The sequence below is a fragment of the Myotis myotis genome, unplaced genomic scaffold (assembly GCF_014108235.1).
Source record: "Myotis myotis isolate mMyoMyo1 unplaced genomic scaffold, mMyoMyo1.p scaffold_m19_p_51, whole genome shotgun sequence".
Classification (NCBI taxonomy): domain Eukaryota; kingdom Metazoa; phylum Chordata; class Mammalia; order Chiroptera; family Vespertilionidae; genus Myotis; species Myotis myotis.
Genome location: NW_023416359.1, coordinates 219,150 through 231,083, shown reverse-complemented (window position 1 = coordinate 231,083; position 11,934 = coordinate 219,150).

The window sequence follows — 11,934 nt, the reverse complement described above, 5'->3', positions numbered from 1 at the left end:
TGTCATATGCTAATGGTACGCTAAGGCCGCGCAAACACTCGCTATGACGTGCACTGACCACCAGGGGGCAGACCAGTCGCTATGATGTGCACTGACCACCAGGGGGCAGACAGTCAACTGGTCGACCAGTCGCTATGACGTGCACTGACCACCAGGGGGCAGACAGTCGACTGGTCGACCAGTCGCTGTGACGTGCACTGACCACCAGGGGACAGACAGTCGACTGGTCGACCAGTCGCTATGACGTGCACTGACCACCAGGGGACAGACAGTCGACTGGTCGACCAGTCGCTATGACGTGCACTGGCCACCAGGGGGCAGACAGTCAACTGGTCGACCAGTCGCTATGACGTGCACTGACCACCAGGGGGCAGACAGTCGACTGGTCGACCAGTCGCTATGATGTGCACTGACCACCAGGGGGCAGACAGTCGACTGGTCGACCAGTCGCTATGATGTGCACTGACCACCAGGGGGCAGACAGTCGACTGGTCGACCAGTCACTATGACGTGCACTGACCACCAGGGGGCAGTCGACTGGTGGACCAGTCGCTATGATGTGCACTGACCACCAGGGGGCAGTCGACCAGTCGCTATCACATGCACTGACCACCAGGGGTCAGACACTCCGACTCTATCCACTGAGCCAACCTGGCCAGGGCCTCGCCTTGTTCTTGATTTCTATCCCAGGTGAGGAAATCAGCCACGAATCTTTCAGAAACAGCAAATGATACCCAACCACAGGTGACATATTTGATAAACGTAGAATTGTTGGTAGATACGTTCGTCTTCTCCCTCTTTCTCTCTCTGGCAGGGCTGTGCACCCTAAAAAAATGCACAGCTGCCCTAGCCGGTGTTGCTCAGTGGATAGAGCGTCGGCCTGTGAACCGAAGGGTCCCGGGTTCGATTCCAGCCAAGGGCACAGGCTCCTCCCCACACCAGGCCCAGGTCGGACGTGTGCAGGAGGCAGCCCATCGATGTGATTCTCTCCCATCAATGTTTCTCTCTGTCTCTCCCTCTCTCTCCCACTCTCCCGAAAAATCAATGGGAAAAATATCCTTAGGTGAGGCTTAACAATAACAAAAATAAAAATAGAAATTAAAGAATCCACAGTAGCTCATTCCATCGATGCACAGATTTCCCACCCTGCAGGTGAGGGATGTACCGGTGACATGGTGTTCTCTCAATAAACCGTTTTTATTTCCACTTCCCCAAGCCCAGGGCGATCCGATGGCTTCTGTCCGATGCACATTGGGAGGAAATAGAGGATTGAGGATTAATCCGTCTCCGTCGAGACGGAAACAATGTCTGCCTTTGTTTCAAGGCCAATATGCAGTCTGGGGACCAGGGACGCCTGGTGATTAGATAAATGAAACAGCAGCAGGAGACAACTCAGTGAAATGGTGCATTTTATTTTATTTTTTTAAAATATATTTTATTGATTTTTCACAGAGAGGAAGGGAGAGGCATAGAGAGTTAGAAACATCGATGAGAGAGAAACATCGATCAGCTGCCTCCTGCACCCCCACCCCACCAGGGATGTGCCCGCAACCAAGGTCCATGCCCTTGACTGGAATCGAACCCGGGACCCTTCAGTCCGCACGCCGATGCTCTATCCACTGAGCCACACCGGTCAGGGCTGAAATGGTGCATTTTAAATCTCCGTTCCCACCTATTGGCCGGGCGGCGTCTGACCCCCGTGCCCACGCTCACTGCACCGACGTTCAATCAAACACCGGCCGAGGGCTCCAGCTCTATGTTTTGTTTTGTTTTGGTGCATTGACTGGGAATCTTCCTTCCACTCTCTTTCTTAAAAAAATCAATGGAAAAAATATCCTCGGTTGAGGGATTAAAAAAAATATTGATCTTTAAAAAATGATATAAAAACGACGGGTAGACACATGACCATGTGCCCGACATCACTAGTTCAGTGAGAAATGCATTTTTAAAGCATGAGGCACCAACCAGATAGTAAGTGAAATGGCACCAATTAAAAATAAATGAATAAAAAGACACGGACAACCGAGATTTTAGGGGTGGAAACTGGGTCTCTTAGGTCCAACAGCATCGGAGTAAAAGCTCAGCAAATTCTTACAAAATTCAACGCCCATCTGCCCTTGATGAGAAATGGGGTCAGAATCGTGCTGTTATTATTTGTGTGTATTTCAACGTACGTATGTTTGATCTCGAAATAACTGTAAAGATAGTAAGGGTGTGGGCATGGGGAGTGGGTAGAGGGAGAGATGACACGGAACAGCAGCTCATTGCTAATTGCTAACCCCCCCCCCCGCCACCCCCCCCCCTACCGTGGAGGGGACGGGTTCTGGGTTATGCCATTTTCTTTGCTTTGTGTCTGTTTGATATTTTCCACGGTAAAAGTTAAAGATAATTTTTTAAAGGAAAAAGAAATACTAAGGTTTTTAAAACGTCATCGCAGCTGGTCGACTGGTTGGCTGTCAGCCCCCTGGTGGTCAGTGCACGTCATAGCGACTGGTCGACCAGTTGACTGTCTGCCCCCTGGTGGTCATTGCACGTCTTAGTGACTGGTCGACTAGTTGGCTGTCTGCCCCCTGGTGGTCAGTGCACGTCATAGCGACTGGTCGACCGGTCGACTGTCTGCCCCCTGGTGGTCAGAGAAAGTCATAGCGAGTGGTTGAGCGGCCTTAGCATATCATCAGCATATTATGCTTTGATTGGTTGAATGGACCACCGGCCGACCAGACACTTAGCATATTAGGCTTTTATTCTATAGGATTGGTCAGGGCTCAAGATAAACGCCAAAAGACTCAAAGACTTCTCATATTTTTTTAAAATATATTTTTATTGATTTCAAAGAAGAAGGGAGAGGGAGAGATAGAAACATCCATGATGAGAGAGAATCACGGACGGGCTGCCTCCTGCACGCCCCCTGGGGGGATGGAGCCCACAACCTGGGCATGTGCCCTTGACAGGGAATCGAACCCGGGACCCCCTGGTTCATAGATCGATGCTCAACCACTGACCCCCGCCGGCCAGGCCTATCTGCCATATGAGTGCAAGACTCAGCACGGACAATTCATCTACCATGAACGGGCCTGCACTTCCATAAAACTGTCTGTTTATGGACCTTCAAACGGGAATTTCATCCACTCTCAGCGTCACGGGTAGTCTTCTGATTTGGGGAGAAAACTGTTTGAACGTGTTAAGACGCATCCGGGGCCTGCAGGCCGCATAAAACCGGGCAGCCAGCTGGCTCTGGCCCATGGTGCGCCGTCCGGGGTGCCAGGGGGTGCCCAGGGCAGGAACAATGCCAACCCCCCCACACACTGACCGATAGTACAGGAAGCACTTAACTTAATCAGCATCCCCAGGAACACTCCACCCCCACCTCCATTTCTCTGATTAACTTGTTGTAACAATGACAGCAAGAACAGTAGGTGGAAGTATATGTATTTCTAAGCGAATATGTAAATGTGGGTAACAGTCTTTCATTTCTGCCCCTCTCCGAAAGGCATATGCGAGGCAATCTATGTCTATCAAAGCCTAAGGGAGCTTTGCAACCATGGACCGAATGACCGGTCAACTGGCCGTTATGACGAATCACTGACCACCAGGGGGCAGACACTCGAGGCAGGAGCTGCCCCCTGGCGGTCAGTGCACTCCCACAAACAACCTCCCGCAGCCCCTCCTCCCAGCCGGCCCTGATCGGCCCCAATCGCTGGCCGGGCCGAGGAACCCCACCGGTGCACGAATTCGTGCACCGGGCCTCTAGTCGTCAGATAAAATATTGCCGTCGTAGGCATATCTCATGATGTCAAATGTTCCAAGGATGATTTTAAATTTAAAAAAATTTTAAATTGACTTTGTGAGGGAGAGGGAGAGAGAGAGAGAAACATCCGTGATGAGAGAGAATCACGTATCGGCTGCCTCCGGCACGCCCCCACTGGGGATGGAGCCCGCAACCCCGGGCCTGTGCCCTGATTGGGGATCAAACCATCCATGACCTCCTGGTTCATAGGTCGATGCTCAACCACTGAGCCACACTGCCAGGCAATGAGTTTCTTTTTTAATTTGATTTTATTGTTGAGAGTATTATCTATGTGCCCCAAATTTCTCCCTCCTTTGAGCCCTGCGCCCCCACCGCACCCCAAGCCTTCACCCCCCTATAGTCTGTGTCCACGGGGGATGCATCTACGCACACAAGTTCTTCGATTGATCTCTTCCCACCACCCTCCTTCCCCCCGCCCGCCTTCCCGCTGAGGTTCAGCAGTCTGTTCTTGCTTCCGTGTCTCTGGCTCTATTTGTGTCCGTCAGTTTATTTTTTCTCGTCAGGTTCCACGTGTGAGTGAGAACGTGGGAGACGTGTGTCTCTCTGGTTTTCGGGTAAATGCTTAGCGGGTTGGACAGGCACCTGCGTACCTTCCACCCATTAGCTACTCCAAGGGGGTGATGCCTGGTAAGGAAAAAAATCACACACACACACACACACGTCCACTCCCAGAAGCTGCTGAATTAACAAAAGGAAAATTTGACCCGATTAAGGAGAAACCCTTTTACGGAAATGAGCCCCCCTGGCTGACTGGCTGACGGCGGTGATTTCTCATCGGCGCGGCCTGGAGATTTGCAGAGAATTCCGTGGGCGGGCCTTGGCCACCTGTCTTTCTCACTGTGTGTTTCTTTATTTAAAAGAAAAAAATTATAAATATATATATATTGTCCCAAAATTCACACTAGATTTGAATTCTGCATGATCATTAACAACAACAACAACAACAAAACATAGAAGCCTGATTTTCCTTGGTTGATTGAATCAGATTCTAATATCTGTTGCCCTTTGATGTCAATCCCTTCAATTCGATCAGCATCACCAAGGACCAATGATGGCCCAGGAGCAGGGACAGTGAAGACCAAGGAAGACCACGGCTTTGCGTCTGTGCCAGCAATGCCGGGGAGGCCATGGACCCGATGTGCTATTCCATCCATAACCCTAGACTGTGTCCTTTATGCATCAATAAAAAAATTACAATTTTTAATTATAAACCTGTGTTTTCTATCAAAATGACTTCTTGCGTGAATTTTGGGACACCATATATATATATATACACACACACACACACACACACACACACACTCACTAGGAGCCCGGTGCACGAATTCGTGCACGAGTAGCTTGCTGCCCCGCCCTAAAATAAAAGGTGCAAGTCAGGCCTGCAGGCATTTGCCAAGATGTTCACGGTGAGTCGTGGGGAGCAGTAATGACACGCTTGTGTAAAAAAAACCCTATTGCTGTGTAAGACGGTACCATAACTGACCATTGCACCACCCTTGCTCATGCTACCTGTGCCGTGAATTCGGAATGCCGTGCAGAAGTGCAGGAATCTATAATAATAAAAGCGTAATATGCTAATGAGACCGGACAGCCGAACGACCTTCCGGACGTCATTCCGGACATCCTTCCAGATGAAGCCGTGGTGTCGGGGACCAAGACAGAGGCGGTTAGGGGCGATCAGGCAGGCAGGAGAATAGTTAAGGGCGATCAGGCAGGCATGAGACTGGTTAAGGACGATCAGGCAGGCAGGAGAATGGTTAGGGGTGATCAGGCAGGCAGGCAGGTGAGTGGTTAGGGGCGATCAGGCAGGCAGGCGAGTGGTTAGGGGCAATCAGGCAGACAGGCAAGTGGTTAGGGGGCATCAGGCAGGCAGGCGAGTGGTTAGGGGCATCAGGCAGGCAGAGTGGTTAGTGGCGATCAGGCAGGCGAGTGGTTAGGGGCAATCAGGCAGGTGAGTGGTTAGGGGCAGGCAGGCAGGCAGAGTGGTTAGGGGCAGGCAGGCAGGCAGGCGAGCAGTTAGGAGCCAGCATTCCCAGATTGCAAGAGGATGCAGGCTGGCCTGAGGAACCCCCCACCCCACCCCACCTCCCCACCGTGCACAAATTTCATGCACCCAGCTTCTAGTGTTTCCCAAGTCAGCTTCTGAGGCATGACCTGGCCACCTGGGCAGGATCGGCCTCTGCCCCTTTTTCAGAATTCGGCAATGGCCTGGCCAGCTGGCTCACTGAAGGGTCCTGGGTTCGATTCCCATCAAGGGCATGTCCCTCGGTTGCAGGCTCCGTCCCCAGCCCTCGTCAGCACAGCCGATCGGTGTGTCTCTAGCACGTGGGTGTCTCTGTGTCTCTCCCACTCCCTCCCAGTATCTCTAAAAACCAATAGGAAAATTAACAAAACAAAAAAAAATTAAAAATTAGAAAAATAAAATTCGGCAAAGACTACCCGTCCTCGGGAACTCAAACCATGACAGTCACTGTCCATGGATTGATGACACAGTGATTCACTCGTAATCTTGACTCCAGCATTTAATTCAGGACACGTCTTTAAATTTCCAGGGAAGCCCTGGCCGGTGTGGGTCAGTGGGTAGAGCGTCGGCCTGTGGACTGAAGGGTCCCGGGTTCGATTCCCGGTCAAGGGCATAGGCCCGGGTTGCGGGCTCGATCCCCAGTTGGGTGCTTGCAGGAGGCAGCCGATCCGTGATTCTCTCTCATCCTGGATGTTCCTATCTCTCTCCATCTCCCTTCCTCGTGGCAATTCTAGAACAGGATGATGCCAATGGGAAGTCCCCTTGTCCAACGGGCGGGGTTCCTAGGAACATGGCTGGTGCCGGGCCCGCAATCACCGCGAACCCCATTATTTTGCTGTCGGCGGCCGGCAGCGAGGCCGCAAGGATTGTGTATAACTTGTACATCCCTGCCTGGGAGCGGGGTGTCTGCTGGGCCCTGGGAAGTGGCCGCACTCCATCTCCCTCCAGCCCGGCGGTGCTCAACCTGTGGGTCGCGACCCCTGTGGGGGTCGAACGGCCCTTTCACCGGCGTCGCCTAAGACCATCGGAAAACACACGTATCGTTTTTGTGGTGAGTCACTATGCTTTCGTGATGTTCTCTTTGTCACAATGAAATTGGGGGTCACCACAACATGAGGAACTAACTGTATTAAAGGGTCGGGGCGTGAGGAGGTGCCGGAAGCCGGTCCATCCTTGCTGCTTGACACAGTCGCTGCAGGGAAGAAACATCTGCACAGCCTATGTTTCAAGGGACCTGGCGTACATGGCATCCTGTTCTTAATATGTTTGCTCCCCGTCTTAGCGCTATGTGTTTTAACCAAGGCCACCTCTCTGAGAAAGCTTGTCCCCCCAGGTGGGGATTTTTCCCCTGAAGTTAGGGAGGGAATAAAACCCCTTAACTAAGTCCCAGGAGGGTAGTTAATCACTTTAACTACGAACAATCACCCTTAAGCTACATAATCTTTACTCCCTGGAATGGAGATCAGAAACGCCCTAACCTTTGGCACAGAAATGGACAGGATTAAAATCAACTGGTATAAATACAGATGTAACAAGACAATAAACACCAGAACTTCGCTGGAGATCCTGGCTAGAACCTGGCTAGAACCTGCCTAAGCTGCTGATCGACTGAAGGCCGCTGTCTCCGTCCACACCTTTCGGGACCCCTGGACCTGCTGGGGTTGGACCCCAACAAGGAAGGTTGAGAACCACTGCTCCAGCGGGTCCATCGCACGCCCGCGGGCGATTGTTGCAAAGGGAGGTCGTTGAAGAATCTCTCCGCACAACTCAATCCTCTCTGCGTTCAATCTTCAATCCTTGACCCTGTTCTGTGCGTGTGGCTCGGAATCCGTGATGGGCCGGCTCTCCCCGGCCGAGTCCATGAAAAAAAGGCACTTTGGCTGACGGGGAATAAATCCGGCAGCAAGGATGCCTTAGAGGCCAGCAGGAGAGGTGATTGGGGGCGGCCTGCAAGGATTTAGCCTCGCTGGGGAGGATGCCTGTGCAAGGCCGTCGCTATAAAGATGCCAGGCCCTTGCGTCTTGGTAGGTCATTCATTCTGGTGCCTTTAGCTTCTTCTCTTGGGCGTCATTTCTGCTCCTTTAATAGAACTGTCAGCTGTGATTTCTCTGGGGCTCATTAGAAGTTTTTTATTTTATTATTATTTTTTTTAACCTTGGCAGCCGGCCCCTGGCTTTCTGGGTGCTGGTGTCTGCCCAGCGGGTTGGGTTAACACAGTGGTTCTCAACCTTCAGGCCCTTTAAATACAGCTCCTCATGCTGTGGGGACCCCCAACCATGAAGTGATTTTCGTGGCTACGTCCTCACTGTCGTGTGGCTGCTGTTATGAATCGTCATGGAAATATCTGATAGGCAGGATGGATTTTAAATTGAACATCATGAAAGCACAGTGATCAATCACAAAATCAATATGTATAACGATAGATGTGTTTCCCGACGGCCTTGGGCGACCCCTGTGAAAGGGTCGTTCGACCGCCAAAGGGGATCGCGGCCCACAGGTTGAGAACCTCTGGGTTGACACCTCCTTTGTCTGTCTGTCCGATACCCCCTCGTTCTGGAGGCGGGGGAAGGGGCGTCGGCGAGGCGAGCTGGGATTTGGCGGCCGGCCCCGTGTGCACCCTCCCTGGGCCTTTCGTGAGTTTATACCGAGGGGGGTCCTAGCCGCTGTCGGCTTTCATCTCTGCCGATGGGATCCTATGAGCCCCTTCACCAACCTCGCGGCCTTTCTCACACCTTTTCCTGCTGCTGTGACTCTATCGAAATGCAGGGTTCGAGCCCGGCCGGCTGGTGTGGCTCAGTGGTGAGTGTCGACCTGTGAACCCGGGGGCCAGGGTTCGATTCCTGGTCAAGGGCACATGTCAGGGCTGATGCTCTAACCATTGAGCCACGCAGGCCGGGGCTCTTTTGTCTTGTTTTAATGTTTTTATTTTTCTAAAAAAAAAAATTTTATTGATTTCGGAGAGAGGAAGGGAGAGGGAGGGAGAGATTGAAACATCAGTGATGAGAGAGAATCGCTGATCGGCTGCCTCCCGCACGCCCCCCGCTGGGGATCGGGCCGGGAACCCGGGCATATGCCCTTGACCGGAATCGAACCCGGGACCCTTCAGTCTGCAGGCGGACGCTCTATCCACTGAGCCACACTGGCGAGGGCTGGCTTGTTTTGTTAATTGCCCTTAAGTCAGTGGTTCTCAACCTTCCTCATGTTTTGGTGACCCCCAATTTCATTGTGATAAATTGAACATCATGAAAGCACAGTGATTCATCACAAAAACAATATGTAATTATAGACGTGTTTTCCGACGGTCTTAGGCGACCCCTGTGAAAGGGTCGTTCGACCGCCAGAGGGGCCGCGACCCGCAGGTTGAGAACCGCTGCCCTAAGTCCCGACGTCTGCACCCAGTGCCAGCTTCACGAGCCTTTCAAAAGGCAAATGGAAATGTAGCAGAAATCCAAAAAGTGCTTGCTCTCTCTCCCTCTCCCCGCCTCTCCGAAATCCATAAAAAACGTATTTAAATAAAACAAAATAAGTGGTAAAACTGTTATTTTTTTTCCGGAGCATTTTCCCCTTCTGCTGCGATTTTGCTTCCTGGCAAAATTACCCTCCGTGTGGCTCAAATAGACTCGTGAAAAGTGTCCGCAGGCGTGGACGTCTTGCGCGCGGACACCTTTGAATGGCGAAGGCTCGCCGGGGTCCCTCCAGGCCAGAGGCGGGGCTCAGGGGTGCGGGGGGATGTGGAAATCCTGAGCCATAGGGTGTTGACGTTAAAAAAAAAAAATCAAACCTGTAAGGAATGTTGGTGAGTTTATTTGAGCCCAACGGCCCGGGAAACGGAACCTCAATGGATTGGGTAACGTTCCCGAGAATGGCGGTTTTTCGCCGTGTTTTATAGACGGGTCAGCGGGTCGCGTGAAATCCATTGGGGATGGATGAGGGAGGCGGGAGGAAGCCACGCGGGGAGGCCCCTGGGATTGGATAGAAAGTGGAATGATGGGCACCTGCACCTTTTACATAAGCGGGTGCAGGATCGTTAACGGTCAGCCGTTAACTCAGGCCCTGGCCGGTTCGGCTCAATGGATAGAGCCTCGGCCTTTGGGCTCAGGGGTCCCGGGTTCGGTTCCGGTCAAGGGCGTGTGCCTTGGTTGCGGATGTGTGATCGATGTTTCACACTCTCTATCCCTCTCCCTTCCTCTCTGTAAAAAAAAAATCAATAAAATCCTATATAATAAAAGGCTAATAGGCAAATTGTCCCAGCGGGAGTTCGACCAACCGGGAGTTTGACCACTTGCTATGACGTTCGCTGATCACCAGGGGGTTGCATGGAACAAAGGAAGACCCTAGCTGGCAGCTGGGAGGCGCCGATCAGCCCCGATCGCCAGCCAGGCATAGAGACACTACCGGTGCACGAATTTTGTGCACCGGGCCTCTAGTGTGTGTGTGTGTGTGTGTGTGTGTGTGTGTGTGTGTGTGTGTGTGTGTATAAAACAGTTACCTCAGTAACGATGAGGGCATTGGGGGTCTCCGCAGACCGATGCCAGTGCCCTGAGGGGTCCGGAAAAAGGGAAGTCACCTGGACGTCCCAACGAAATGTCGTCGATGCAAAAAGACAGGTTAAGGTAAGGCTGGCCTCCTCGGGGGAGATGCCGGCCTGGGACGCGACTGCGCCCCGTAAACCCTTCTGGTTAAAGTGTGAATTCCAGGCCATGCTTCCTGCTTGCCTTTTGGGTCTCTGGGTTTGCAAGGCCGACGAAGACCACCGGGTGAGCCCGCAGACGCTGCGGGACTGGTTTGCACGTGTCCTTCGGGGCGAAGATGCAGAGATAAATCAGCGGAAGTTTATGGCCCGGAAAAGGACTTTTTGTCGGCGAGAGATCGATGGATGGCTCCGGCGGGGGCTGGAGGCCACAGGCTCCCGACGCGTGGGAGGCACCGCCCGCTCGGGGAAGCTCTGTTTCTGAGTCCTTGTGTGTGAGACTCGATCGATCCCCGCTGTCCGGCCGTCCGGCCGCCGGGCCTGGGGGCCGTTGAACACCAAGCCGTCCACGGCCCAGCAGCAGTGATTTTTTAAAAATTCGGCTGATTTCACCTTGGACGTTTATCGGGAGGCCGGTTCGAAGGACTGCCATCCGGTGCATCGCTGGGCTCCGAACAAAGGGGTGGATAATGTTCAAAATGATGGCAGGCTGGCCCTGGCCAGTTTTGCTCAGTGGGTAGGGCGTCGGGCCGAGGACCGGAGGGTCTCGGGTTCGATTCCTGGTCAAGGGCAGGTGCCTCAGTTGCAGGCTCAATCCCTGGCCCAGGCGAGGACAGTTAGGGGGCGATCAGGCCTGCAGGGGAGGGCGGTTAGGGGCGATCAGGCCGGCAGGGTAGAGCAGTTAGGGGCGATCAGGCCAGCAGGGGAGGGCAGTTAGGGGCGATCAGGCCTGCAGGGGAGGGCAATTAGGGGCGATCAGGCCTGCAGGGGAGAGCAGTTAGGGGCAATCAGGCCGGCAGGGGAGAGCAGTGAGGGGCGATCAGGCCGGCAGGGGGGGGCAGTGAGGGGCGATCAGGCTGGCAGGGGAGAGCAGTGAGGGGCGATCAGGCCCGCAGGTGGGGGGCAGTGAGGGGCGACCAGGCCAGCAGGGGGGGGCAGTGAGGGGTGATCAGGCCGGCAGGTGAGAGCAGTTAGGGGCGATCAGGCTCACCACGATCCCTGAAGACACGTCACCCCGAACTAGAGAGACACCGAAGGCCATTTGGACCAGCACCACTGAATAGAGCAAAGTGCACCCTGGCCTGTGTGGCTCAGTGGATAGCACGTCGGCCGGCAGAGTGAAGGGTCCCGGGTTCGATTCTCATCAAGGGCATACGCCCGGGTTGCAGGCACCTCCAGGGCCCGGGCCCTGGTCGGGGCGCGTGCAGGAGGCAACCGATCGATGTGTTTCTGTCACATCGATGTTTCTCTCTGTCTTTCCCTCTCTCTTACGAGCTACCACCATCCGTGGTGGTAACTGAAATATATATTTTTTAAATATGTTTATATTGATTTCAGAGAGGAAGGGAGAGAGAGGAACATCCATGATGAGAGAGAATCGTGGATCGTCTGCCTCCTGCACGCCCCCTGCTG